Here is a 12,147-nt window from a genome sequence, read left to right as displayed (position 1 = left end):
AGATATCGCTGGAGTCTCCTGTTCAGCTCTGGCTTCAGTGCTCACGGTAGACCTATGTATTAGGCTAGAAAATGAACATGGAGCTTTCAACAAATGATTTTACTGCACAGAATGTTTTGTTTACTTGAAGGTATATAGTTGCCCAGCATCAGTCTCTTGAAGAGAACCTGGTAATCCCAATAATTTACAAACCCACCATTTGTCTTACTTTAGTCAGTTTTTACTTCCCTGGTGGCAACAATCCCCCTTCGGCTCCTTGCTACGCACACAATGATTCATTGTTGTGTTCCCAGCATAGGTACATCTGGCTGAGAGCAAATATTCAATAGAGAAAAGAAACGAGAGCCAGGCTCAGCTATTCTCCTCTGATTACATTATGACTCAGGACACCCACCAGTAGTTTTATTCATTACTGGATATTAAAATCAAAGGATTTTAATATGCAGCAACAGAGTTGTCCAAATTGAAGCCCATCTGTGCTCCCTTGTAGAAGTTTTCTTAGCAGGATGCATAGGTAATTTTAATAAACTTATTTTTTTTCAGTCTGCCCCCAAAGGATTTAATGAAACGTTGACATTTTCCTGGTGCATCACAGACCAGCGCTCACTTTCCTCCCATTGAAGATATTTTTAAGACTGATCATTTAGAGCAGTCAATAATTTCAAAAGGTAACCTGCTGCTTTAATGCAGCTCAGAGTATCTGGCAAGGACGTAGGTCCTTTCCTTTCCTCTTCTTATCCATAAACAGGCTGATAATAGCTCCGTTCGCCTTGCTATTTTTTCTTGTCAAACATTTGATGAAGACAACAGTACCTGTGTTCTGAGGACATTGCGTTCTCATTTCTCTTTGCTTTTCTTATTCTAGATACTAGGGAAGCAAAACTTCAGAAACAAAACAAAACAAACAAACAAACAAACAAACAAAAAATAAAAAACACAGGGTGAGTGGACTTCCAATCTGTGGTCCGTTGGATGCTCAAAGAAACAAGAGATTATGATAGGAAATTGATCCTAAAAAAATGATCTGGCTGGTTTGAGTTAGTAATATAGTATTTAAGTCTCTGTATGCTTTGTTGCAAATGTACTAAAATAGGTTAATACTACCTCTATTCCACACAGTTGTCACGAGAATTAAATAATATAGGACATGTTCCACGTTCATATTAAACACAGAGCTCAAAGGAAAGTTTATTGCCGTTCATATAGGGAAATGGCTTACCGGATCTTCAGAGCTCTTTTAAACAGAATGTGATAGTTACTGCGGCACCTGCCCCCAGCTAAACATTATTACAACTACTGTATATAGATGAAGTCATTTAATATTAATTCAACGTAAACTCTCTGTGCGTGCGTGCCCTCATGTAACACTCTCGCTAAGGCTGTGGGAACATTGACATCATGTTCCTCTTGTTCATAAGGAAACTGTCACATAAGAAGTCCCATGACCTAGCCGGCATCACTTAAGTAGCCAGCTGTCAGGGTCAGAATTCTAACTGACTAGGTTAATACGGGACACTGTTTCCAGTGGTGCTATGATGTGGTTTCTGGAAAGAAACCAACTGGAGGAAGGAAGAATGCTACAGTCATAATCTTTCTCCAAAGCTTATTTAGTTTTTATTCTGTGTGTACCTACGGACTCACTTGAATATCTAAAACTGTCTGCTTTTCCTATTTTAGAACAGAAAATCGTGGCTGCCAGAGACAATGTGCATTGTTTTCCTACACTTTTATGATGCTGTCTTTTCTTTTCTCCTCTTTTCTTTTCTCTTTATTCTTTTTTTTCTTTCTGCCTCCCCTTTGCAATTTCTTATTAATTTTGAGTTTATAAATTATCACCTTATACCCTGCTGTAAAAAGGTTGGTTCTTCCTTAGGTGAGCACTTTTCCTCTATGTATGTGGCAAACTGGATAAGTGCCCCAGGACATGAAAATATGGATTAGTGAGACTATGGGAAAGAAAAGTAGACATAAGTCAATTCATGGTTCTTTCTGCCATGACTTTTGAGTCACAGGTATGCTATAGGACATCTCAAAACATTATGCAGATATCTCAACCACACAAAACTCATAGTACAATAAACAATCACATATAATCTGTAATAATGTTAATAGTACATTTGTATCTCAGTCTAAACCTAGTCTTTCAATATAAACACTAGGACATCTGTTTTTTGAGAAAGGGAGAACAGGAGAGAGGGAGAGAAGGGAGAGGGAAAGGAAGAAGGAGAGAGAGGGAGAGAGGGGGTGAGAGCAGGGGAGAGGGGAGAGTGAGGGTGAGAGGAAGAGGAAGAAAGAGAGAAAAGGTGGAATTCTCACTAAAAATCCCCATTAGTTTGTGATCATACGTCATCACAAGGAAAATACATTTAGGGCTATGTGTTTATGTCTTATGCCATAACCCTGAAATCTAAACTTGGCCTATTGGCAAAAGTGGACTCAGTTTCATGTTAACCATGCTACCCCTTCTCTATAAAGCTCTCCTGAAGTCAGGCATCAGAAGCCAGTCATATCCTACATTCATCTTTCTCACTACCATCATAGACATAATCTTCACTTCAAGATATTAGCATTTACTGATTTGTGTGCACTTGACCACTGAAGAGAAGTCTAGTCTGAATTAACAGGATCCTAGAAGCAAAACAACCTCATAGAATGTGTTATAGGCTAAGTAATAGTGAAGTTATGGACAAGATAAAGGTTAAATTGGGATTTAATGGAGGAATCAGACTCAGAAGATTAAAGAAAAAGGATACAAAGAACAGTAGCAAAAAGTTCTATAAAGAATGAATCCTTGAGGAAATGGCCAACCAATAACCAGCCCAACTCGAAACCCATCTCATGGGCAAGCACAAATCCTTGACCCTATTAGTGATGCTCTGTTATATACTCTGTTGCAGACAAGAGCAAGTTGTTCTCCAAGAGGCTTTGGAGAACATTATCTGACTCAAACAGATGTAGATACCCACAGCCAAACAGCAGATGGACTGTAGGCACTGTAATGGAAGAATAGGAGGAAGGATGTAGCCCTGAAGGGGATAGGAACCCAACAGGAAGACCAACAGACTCTGAGACTCTCTTGGCACATATGTAGATGTAGATGAGCAGCTCGGTCTTCATGTGGGTCCCGAATTTTACTGGAACAATAGCTATACCCAAAGCTGCTTCCTGTATGCCGTATCTGGGCTCAAGGAGGGAGGAGGCACCTAGCATCACAGAAACTTGAAGTACCAGGGTTAGGGGATATCAGGGGAGCAGCGGGTCCTCATCCACTCATAAGGAGAGGGTAGCATGGCAGGGAGGATTGTGGGAAGGGGTGGCCAGAAGGTGGGATAATGAGTGGGATGTAAAGTGAATGTTAGAAGAGGAAGAAAAAGAAGCAGGAGAAGGACAAAGGAAGAAGGAAGAAGAAGTCATCCAAGAGTATAGAGTAAGGGTGGGAAACAAGACAGAGAAGCATTTCAAGTAGAATTAAACAAAAAAAGGGGGAGGGGGAGCTCCTAAATTTTTAGAGAAGAAGTAGTGAAAGGATTAATCATTCTATCAATGGGAACTGACAGCCTCTTTAGGCAAGGGATTACACTGTGCCTACTGAATTAGTGAAACTCTCCCTGAACAGCTTTGAACTGTTACAAAACATATCTGAATAGTATGCATTCTAAATGAACCCCTCAGCAAAGGTTAGGAGTAGGTTTTTTTTTTTTTTTTTTTAATTAAGTTAGATGCAAAACTCCTCCTTCTTTAAAAAAATGGAAATAAAGGTTAAAAGTAAAAGAAAGGAAGTTTCATGTAAACATGTTTCTGCCCACTCCTGTTTCAAACCCACTGGAAACTTACTTGCAGCACTTAATCATGCAAAATATATCTGTGATTTGGAACTATCCCCACAGACTGCCACTTAATTCTGTTTACTCTCAGAGTTCATTATATGTATTTTGAGAGCAGAATCAATTTCTGGATTTAGATTTCCCCTTTAACTCTCTCTCCATTTTTTAATGAGTTTGAGAAGCTCAGCCCTAATGCTGGCTCTGACCTGCCCAGGTCTCTTTCCCAAGGCAGATCCCAACATCTGCTGTTTCCACTGGGGATCCTCAGATGGCATGAACCATGTAACTTGTCAAGATTGGATAAGCCACTCACTGTGTTGATCTTTCTGCAAGCTTCCAAAGTCATGTTGCTCTTATTAAAATATCAGCTGCCTGACCTTTGGAGACACAGGGGAGCCTCGGAGGATATTTCAGGCAATCAAAAACAAGAAGTTAAAATCGGATACTGGAGAGAAACTTATTTGCCAGGTGAACTGTGCTTTATGTTAACATGATTCCGTATTAAAACAGGGCTCTGTTTCTGGAGGTTTATTGGAATAAATTGAGAGTGCAGGATAGGTTAATACAATCATTCCCTTCTGAAGTCTTGGGAAGAAGTGTTTCAGAAATGAGTTCTTTTCTTTGATGGACATAATTTGGGTTATTTAGGCATATAAACTTGGGAAAGTATCATTTAATCCACTATGGAGAGATAATTTCACATTATTAGGATGGTATTATTCTAGTAACATTTGGATGAATAAAAAATAAACATTTTTACGTGCCACAGACTTGAACTAATTGAAGTGAACGCTGCTGTGACTGGGCAAACAGCAAATGCAATGTTAACTGCAATTAGCAAAATTTATATTCCGGAGTAAAAGTGAATACAGCCAAGGAAATGAGCCTTATCAGGTCTCTCCACTTGCCTTACAAATCATCTATGAGTTAATAATCACAGACATTTTTATGAAACAATGTCATACTTCGCACAAGCCTCTGCTTTCTGCATTCTGCATTCTGCCTGCCTTTGTAGAGACTTTCCTCAGAGTGAGAGGAATTAAAAGAGGCTTTCCATAGTGCTTCTGGGACAATTAGCTGGGAAGCAGCAGAGGACAAAAAGGGTTCAACGTATTCTGCCCTGAAGAATTCTGGCAATGGATATAAAAGCAGCAAGCAGGCATTGAACAGGGAATCAAAATGCAGTATAATTACAGAGAATCTAAAACTAGAGGAATTATCCGAGAAGACTCTGAATTGGAAAAACAGGCTTTGTGACAGTCATTTCCTTTTAAGAATTCTCTATTAGATTAAGGTAACAAAATCAGAATTTTCTATATCCACTAAGATACAGTTAAAAAAAAAACCATGGAAACAGAACAATGTGAAAGTTCCTTGCCTATCAGCAGAGCAGTACTTTGAAGCAAAAAGTAGGTATCTGAAAATTCCTTTTTCTAAGATGGAGTGATGAACTTGCATTTGAAGTTTGAAAGTCTTTTAGCAATCAAAGAATCTAGTTGAAGAGAAACTTTCTATATTATTTATTAATCAGAATGAATTATACATTCAGTATTATCTTCAGATTCCCTCTAAATTAGTTTGACCTATTTGGGCAGCCTTTCAGAATCTCAGTGATAAATGAGCCCTTGAACCTGAAAACACAAGGACTTCCCTCTGAAGATTTCACAGGTCTGGCATGTCAGAGGTAGACCAGATAGCATTCTTGATTTACAAAGAGAAGCTTAAACATGAAGGCAAATGAAACAATTACCTGACAATATCCAATGACTGTTATTTTCAGTAAGAATAATACAAGTAAATAAGCCAATGGAAAAAATTAAAGAGGCTTTGGTGGAACTTTTGAAAAGAAAATATCATACCTTTATGAGACTATATGGATAACTTTCCAAAACACTTTTCACTACTTAATTTTCTTACATACAAAGTAGTTGATGAGTTATGAAAAGTCCAAATTAACAGATTAGAAATTTCTTGACTGAAGAAAATACTGTGATTTGCTTGAGACCATATATTTTTGGTTATTAGGATTAGATTCCTGACATGAAGGCTGTAGTAATCAATAGGCTCTGTGGCTCTCACCCATCCTTCAACACAGCATTACTCATGTCTCTATGGTTAAACTGAAAGTGTCAGTGGTATTAAGATAGCATTCACCAACATAGGCGTGTGTGTGTGCGTGTGTGTGCGTGTGTGTGTGTGCAAATAAATATCCTTTGTCCAGAGTCACCTACTAATAAAGCTTCAAAGACATGAGTTGTTTGCTTATTTGTTTATTTTCTGTGAGAATTGTCCCATGAGTTACAGAGCTATATTTTTTGGTCACTTATAATTTAGAAACCTGGTGCTATGTGCCTTTAGCCCTATCTTCATTTGGAGATATGTGGGTCACTTACTGTTTTTACCTCCTCTTTGTAAAAGGCTCAGAGAAAACAAATTGCTGATGTACACTTCAGTTTAAAGATCAACGGTAGCATCCCTAGTAAGCAGAGATTCTTAACTGAAAACCACCAGATGGGTATATGTTTGGAGAGTTTACAAGACCACTGAAATTCAATATTCAGTTTTCAAGCCCATGCATAACAGTTTTATAGATTTTTAGGGAAACGATTTTTAGGGAAAAGTCATCAAATGTTCAGAAAGATCTGTTTCTCAAAAGCATTTAGCCAGAAACAATGTTCTGTCTCATAAACGAGTATTTAGCAGAAAATTGTTCAAATCTGTGGTTTCATAGCAAATGGGAAAATTCTACAAATGATGTTAGCATGTTGGATTTTTTTCTTATGGAGATATTATTTCGTCATGAAGAATAATAAAAGAATAATATGAGAATGATATCAGGAAAATTAAGTTTATATCAGATAGGTATAGAAATATAACTAAATTATGATAAATTGTTAATAACATTTTCTCCTTATTGTTCACAATGGAAAATTCAATCAAATATTTGTGATGAAAAAATTGTCTATAGGGATTCTTAAAATGGTAATATACTTGTAATAAGCAAATTTAAAGAGAAGTATAGGAAACAAATTGAATATGATAGATATGTGATAAAGGAAACATAGAAATAGGAAAAATTATTCTTATATAAGTTATTCTTTGTAAATTGTAAATAATTTGCCTTGCAGTTCACATTAGAAAACATTTTCTATTAAAAACATCTTAAAATTAACAGTATGAATAAGTGTAGCCAGTGCTTCATTCCCTTTTATGGCATGCATAAAAGGGAATACATATCTCTTAATTTTCAAAATCATCCAATACCTGTAAAAAATAGGGGAGGCTTTGGAACTCTTTGGTAGGAGAGTGTACCAAACTGTCTGAGAGATTACAGAATTGCTTCAAACAAGAGTAGTGTGTTCTCCACATAACTGTTCCTTATCTGATTATTGATTGGGGATAGAGAACACTTCAGGAAGAGTTGCTTTTGTCAGTCACTGCCCTAAATACTGCACACACATTTGCAGCTCCATCCCTAGGTCTAAAGATTTTCTAGATAAGGTGATCCTGAGGTACACTGAAGGTTTAGACACAGTGACAATTTTTGCATCAGTTACATGGGCTGTCTCTATTACCACCACCTTAAAGGTAAGAAATAGAGGTATCTCTAAAGACAAGTAACCCAGCAATAGTCAGAAGTAAGACAAGCTCAGCCAGCCCAGAAGTTCAGTTTTCATCAACACATTTTTTGTCAGTGTTAACAACAATTCAAACCCTTGGAACTAACAGTTGAAAGGAGTTTTCTTGGGTAGGATAGTTAGATTAAATCAAATTTGAACCCCCATAAAGCTCCTAGAAATTTGGAGTATACTCTCAAGATGATGTGCATTCAAGGTTTTCCAAGGAACTCTTGAATAAAGAAGTCCTAAGGGATAGGAGCTAGAACTATGGTCAAATCTAGAAACACTTAGGTTGTGACTAGTACTAACTCTATCTAACAAAGTGGGAGAACACTTACATATTTTTTTGGAACTTAGGAAGACAAAGACAAGTAACTTGGTTCTCCTTTTTCTTTGGACTGAGCTTTTTCAGAAAGATACAAAGAAACAAAAGCTTTAATATGTCAAACTTTTGACCTTTGATATGTCAAGATTTATTACGAGTTATCTCTTACCGTGACTATAATTAAAGAAGCAAAGTTGAATCGGAGACCTAAACTTGTAGACTACCACTTCCTTCTACGTGCTTTTGTTGTCTGGTTACATACGTGAGAAAACTTTAGCCCTTATCTCGGTAATGCTCACCCTGATAGCAGAGCACACAATTGTCTCAGCCTGAAGCACACACAGGGTTTTTCTTACCCTTGGCAGTTTCTATTGCCATTTGGCTTCCTACACTGAGGTTCTCTGATAAATGGGCAGTTGCATTACTGCTGCCATCACTACCACTGGCCTGATCAATACAAAGCATGTTACCCTGGCTACTTAATTGCTATACCTGCCTAACTACCTTGGGGAAACCCTTAGCCATGCAAAGCAGATAGAGATACTCCAAGTGATGTTTGTAGTGTGCTGTTTGAAAAGCAGGGTGTTCCAGTTCTGTCCCAAACAAGAGTTTCTTCTCTAAGTAAAAGCAATGGCCCCTCCTGTGTGAATGTAGGTAGGATTACACGCTCATTTCTATATCATTCAAAGCAGCTGACAATTAGTCTTATAGAAGTACAAGTACTGTACATGTCCTATATGAGTAAACTACTTGAATAATTTGGGGTAGAAGCTTGCTGGAGTAAACCCCTTCTCAGTTTCCAGCAGAACTGTATGGTCACTTGGGTACCCCTGGTTTAGGAATGTGTAATTTAATAATAGCTGGGCATTTATGATTTTACACTAAAATATTTTTACTACTTCTTTGAGAATTTCTTGCAATGTGTTTTGATCATATTAACCTCCAGTATTTCCCTCAACTCATCTCTGGCCCACATCTTCCCCCTACCTCCTCAACTTCTATCTTCTCATTTTATGACCCAGGATAACAGGTGCTGCTCTAATACTTGTTGTTGTGGCACCACCAACAAGATTTTAAATTTCAACACTGCTTTTGAATATATTATTTTAATGAACTAAGCTTTCATGTTGACCAGGTTGGTTTTGAACTCTCTTTATACTTGACGGTAACTTTGGATTTATATTGTAATTTTTGAGATTATTATATAAGTAGGTATAGATCGTCTCTCCTCTTCTCTTTCCGTCCTACAAAATCTTGTTTTCTCACCCCTTTGTTTTATCTCAAATACATTGCCTCTTTTTCTTTCATTATTTAAACATGTGTGTGTGTCTATGTATGTGTGTGTGTGTATTCATAAATACATAAACACAAACTGCTCAGTCTGCATAACTATATAACATGACATATTTGTATGTTTTCAGGGCTATTTATCATTGAATAATTGGGGAGCTTTGCCCTGGAGAGGACTAATTCTCCAACTCTCATTCTCATTGCCCCATATTCTTTCCCACTTCTGTGTTAGCTGGTCTGTTGGTACAGTCTTTTTCTTGGCCATATTTACAAAGCTATGGTGATAAGATTTCATAGGTATAACTTCTGACAGGTCTAACAAAACAATCTCACTACAAACTCTGTTTCTCTGCATCTTACAATAGCAATCCCTGAGACTTATGTTTGGGAATTTTGTTACAGGTGTATTTATTGGTTGGGATCGGTCTGTATAAGTCTGTATGTTAATCCTAAACTTCTGGTGCTTCTACATCCATTTCTTCAGTGGTGTACTTATGGATACAGGCACTGTGTCAGGTTGGAGGTGGTGATAAGGATGTGACCCAAGGAATCATGGATACTAGTTTATACTCTACCTCTGAGCTACATCCATAGCCCCCAAAGCCATTTTAAATTCAATGTTTGATAGTTAATTTGATTTTGGATTTTTGTAGGCTCAGACAGAAGGCCAAGAGTGTCTTAACTCAATATCATTGGTTTTTACTTGATGGTACTGAGGCAGAAGCCAGCTAGGTAAGTCTAGACAACTGGACTTCACAACATCTTCTAGGAGCAAATGCACTATCTCTATTTTTATATTAAAGTAGTAAAGAGACACACAAGTGACAAAGGGACTGTTACTTTATACTCCCGTGGAGGAATATAAATTAAAATGTAATGTCAAATCAAGGAAAAGATGCGTGGGATCTTTCAAATATGCTCTGCATGCTGACTGGGATGCTATTAACTGTCTGTGGTAAAAGAGTAAAGCCTGAATAATTGTATCTTTCCTTTTCTTCCACAAATTAAAACCAAATACCCCACTGGTTCTTATTCAAATTAAAAATTATGAGCCTCTGAGTAGAGACAAGGGAGGAGACAGAAGAAAATTTTATTGGCAAGCAAATTGCACTACAATGTTGCCGCTGAAGTCTTTCTTTGTACCACAGAAGTGCTCTGGCTTTAGCTGAGATTTATCTGGTGCTTAATTTAATATATTTTGATTGCCTGTTATTTGCAAAGCACTGAATAAGCCATCAAATTTTATGTTTCTTTCCTCAAAGACTTGACCATAGAAGAAGTATGAAGTGAGTTACATTGGTCATGGTTTGATAAAATATGTATCTAAAACAATTTTATTGGACAAGGGTTTACTTTGGCTCAAGGTTTAAGGACATACAGTAAATTACATTAGAAAAGGTATGGCAGCCAGGACTAGCCTGATCTGGAACTAGGAGCTTACTGACAGCTTCCCCAAACTCCATGGATCAGGAAACAAAGAGATCTGCCTACAACTGGAGCCGGCTATAATCTCCTATGTTCCTCCATCTGCCAGCTAAGCTCCTAGTCTAGAAGGTTCCGTAACCTCTCAAAACCCAGTGTCATCATTTGAGGGCCAAGTATTCAAATGTAGACATTCCTAGAGACAACTTATCTAATCTAAACAGACGAACAGATGGGATTTTTTTTTTTTTTTTTTTTTTATTTTTTTTTTGATCATCAAAAGCAGAACTCAGATATGGTGCTGAGGATGTAAGGATCTTGCCACACCACAATCAAGATAGACTTTGGCACATGGGTGTTGGCACCGGCTAGATGACCTTCCTCAGAGAGAGCTTTGGTTATACCTTCCAGTCTGGCTTAGAATTACTTGAAACCATGAATGTTCGTTGGTTTGAATGGAGCATCAAGCATTCCAGGCCTGTGAGCTTTTGGAAAAAAATGTTGCCTCTGTGGCAGAGACGCTGGAACTTGAGAAAGCTGTGTGAAAATGCTAAGAAAGTCTTTCCATTTGGTGGAATGGCTTTCTTCTTAGCTGATTTGCAAAGTTCAGGAAGAAGAGCCATGGACCTCAACACTTGTGATTTCTGAGAGATGCTGTGTTCTGAAAACAAAGCTAAGGGGAAAACGGTTCCTTCCGCTTCAGGATAAGAAGTATTCATCTGATATGCACAGTTTCACAGTATCCACAACTCTTCTTGAGTCTAAGAAGGAGCTCCAAGCTTCTCATCACCTATGGGGAATTGAGGAAGCAACTAAGGGCTGACATTCAGATATGGGTTTAAGAACAAACCTAATGGCTCTGAAGGCCAGCCATAGATGTTAGTCACCTGTTTCCATTTCTCATCTCCACCTTGGGGTTTTGAATATAAAGTAACCCTAAGGACAGTTGATATTCCACTCAGTCAGTTAACCTCTGCAGATCTCAGCTAGGCAGGGAACAATCAGTAGATTTTCATTAACAGAAAGCGATCCTTTAATCCCCAGAGTCTAAAATGAGCTGCAAACTATGACAAACCCAAAACAAACATTGTGTTGACTTTTCCTGCCTGGGTGAAAAATGTCAAGGAACATCTAGTTTTGTGGATAATGAAAATGTGGTTTATATACACGGTGGGATTTTATTCAAGTTCCGCAAAGGATAAAGTTGTGAACTTTTCGAGAGAAAAGATGAAACTGAAAATATTACATAAGGCGAGACAAGTCTGTCAGAAACTAATGATCTAATGTTTGCTTTCCTGGGCATATGCTAACTTTTAATGCTGTATGCATCTGAATAAAGTCTTGTAAGGTAGATACGCTGTGAAACTAAAGCAGAGGACCATCAGAGTAGAGCCAGAGGTGCTGAAAGCAAGGGTCAGGGTGGGAATGAGGGATGGGCAGGGGCGGGGCATAGGTCCTAAGAGGCCTGGAGGTAAAAAGGAGGCTACTGAAATGGGAGGACCATAGAATAGCAGAAATAATGAAGAACAGACATGGAGAAAAAAAACAAAAACAAAAACAAATTGTGTTTGGATAAGACAACAATGGACCTCATTTTTTCACAAATAAATAAAAGTATTTTTAAAATTTTATTTATTTATTTTACATTCCAGGTTTTATTCCCCTC

This window comes from Micromys minutus, assembly GCF_963924665.1.
Source record: "Micromys minutus genome assembly, chromosome: 23".
Classification (NCBI taxonomy): domain Eukaryota; kingdom Metazoa; phylum Chordata; class Mammalia; order Rodentia; family Muridae; genus Micromys; species Micromys minutus.
Note: the sequence above shows the minus strand (reverse complement) of the source record.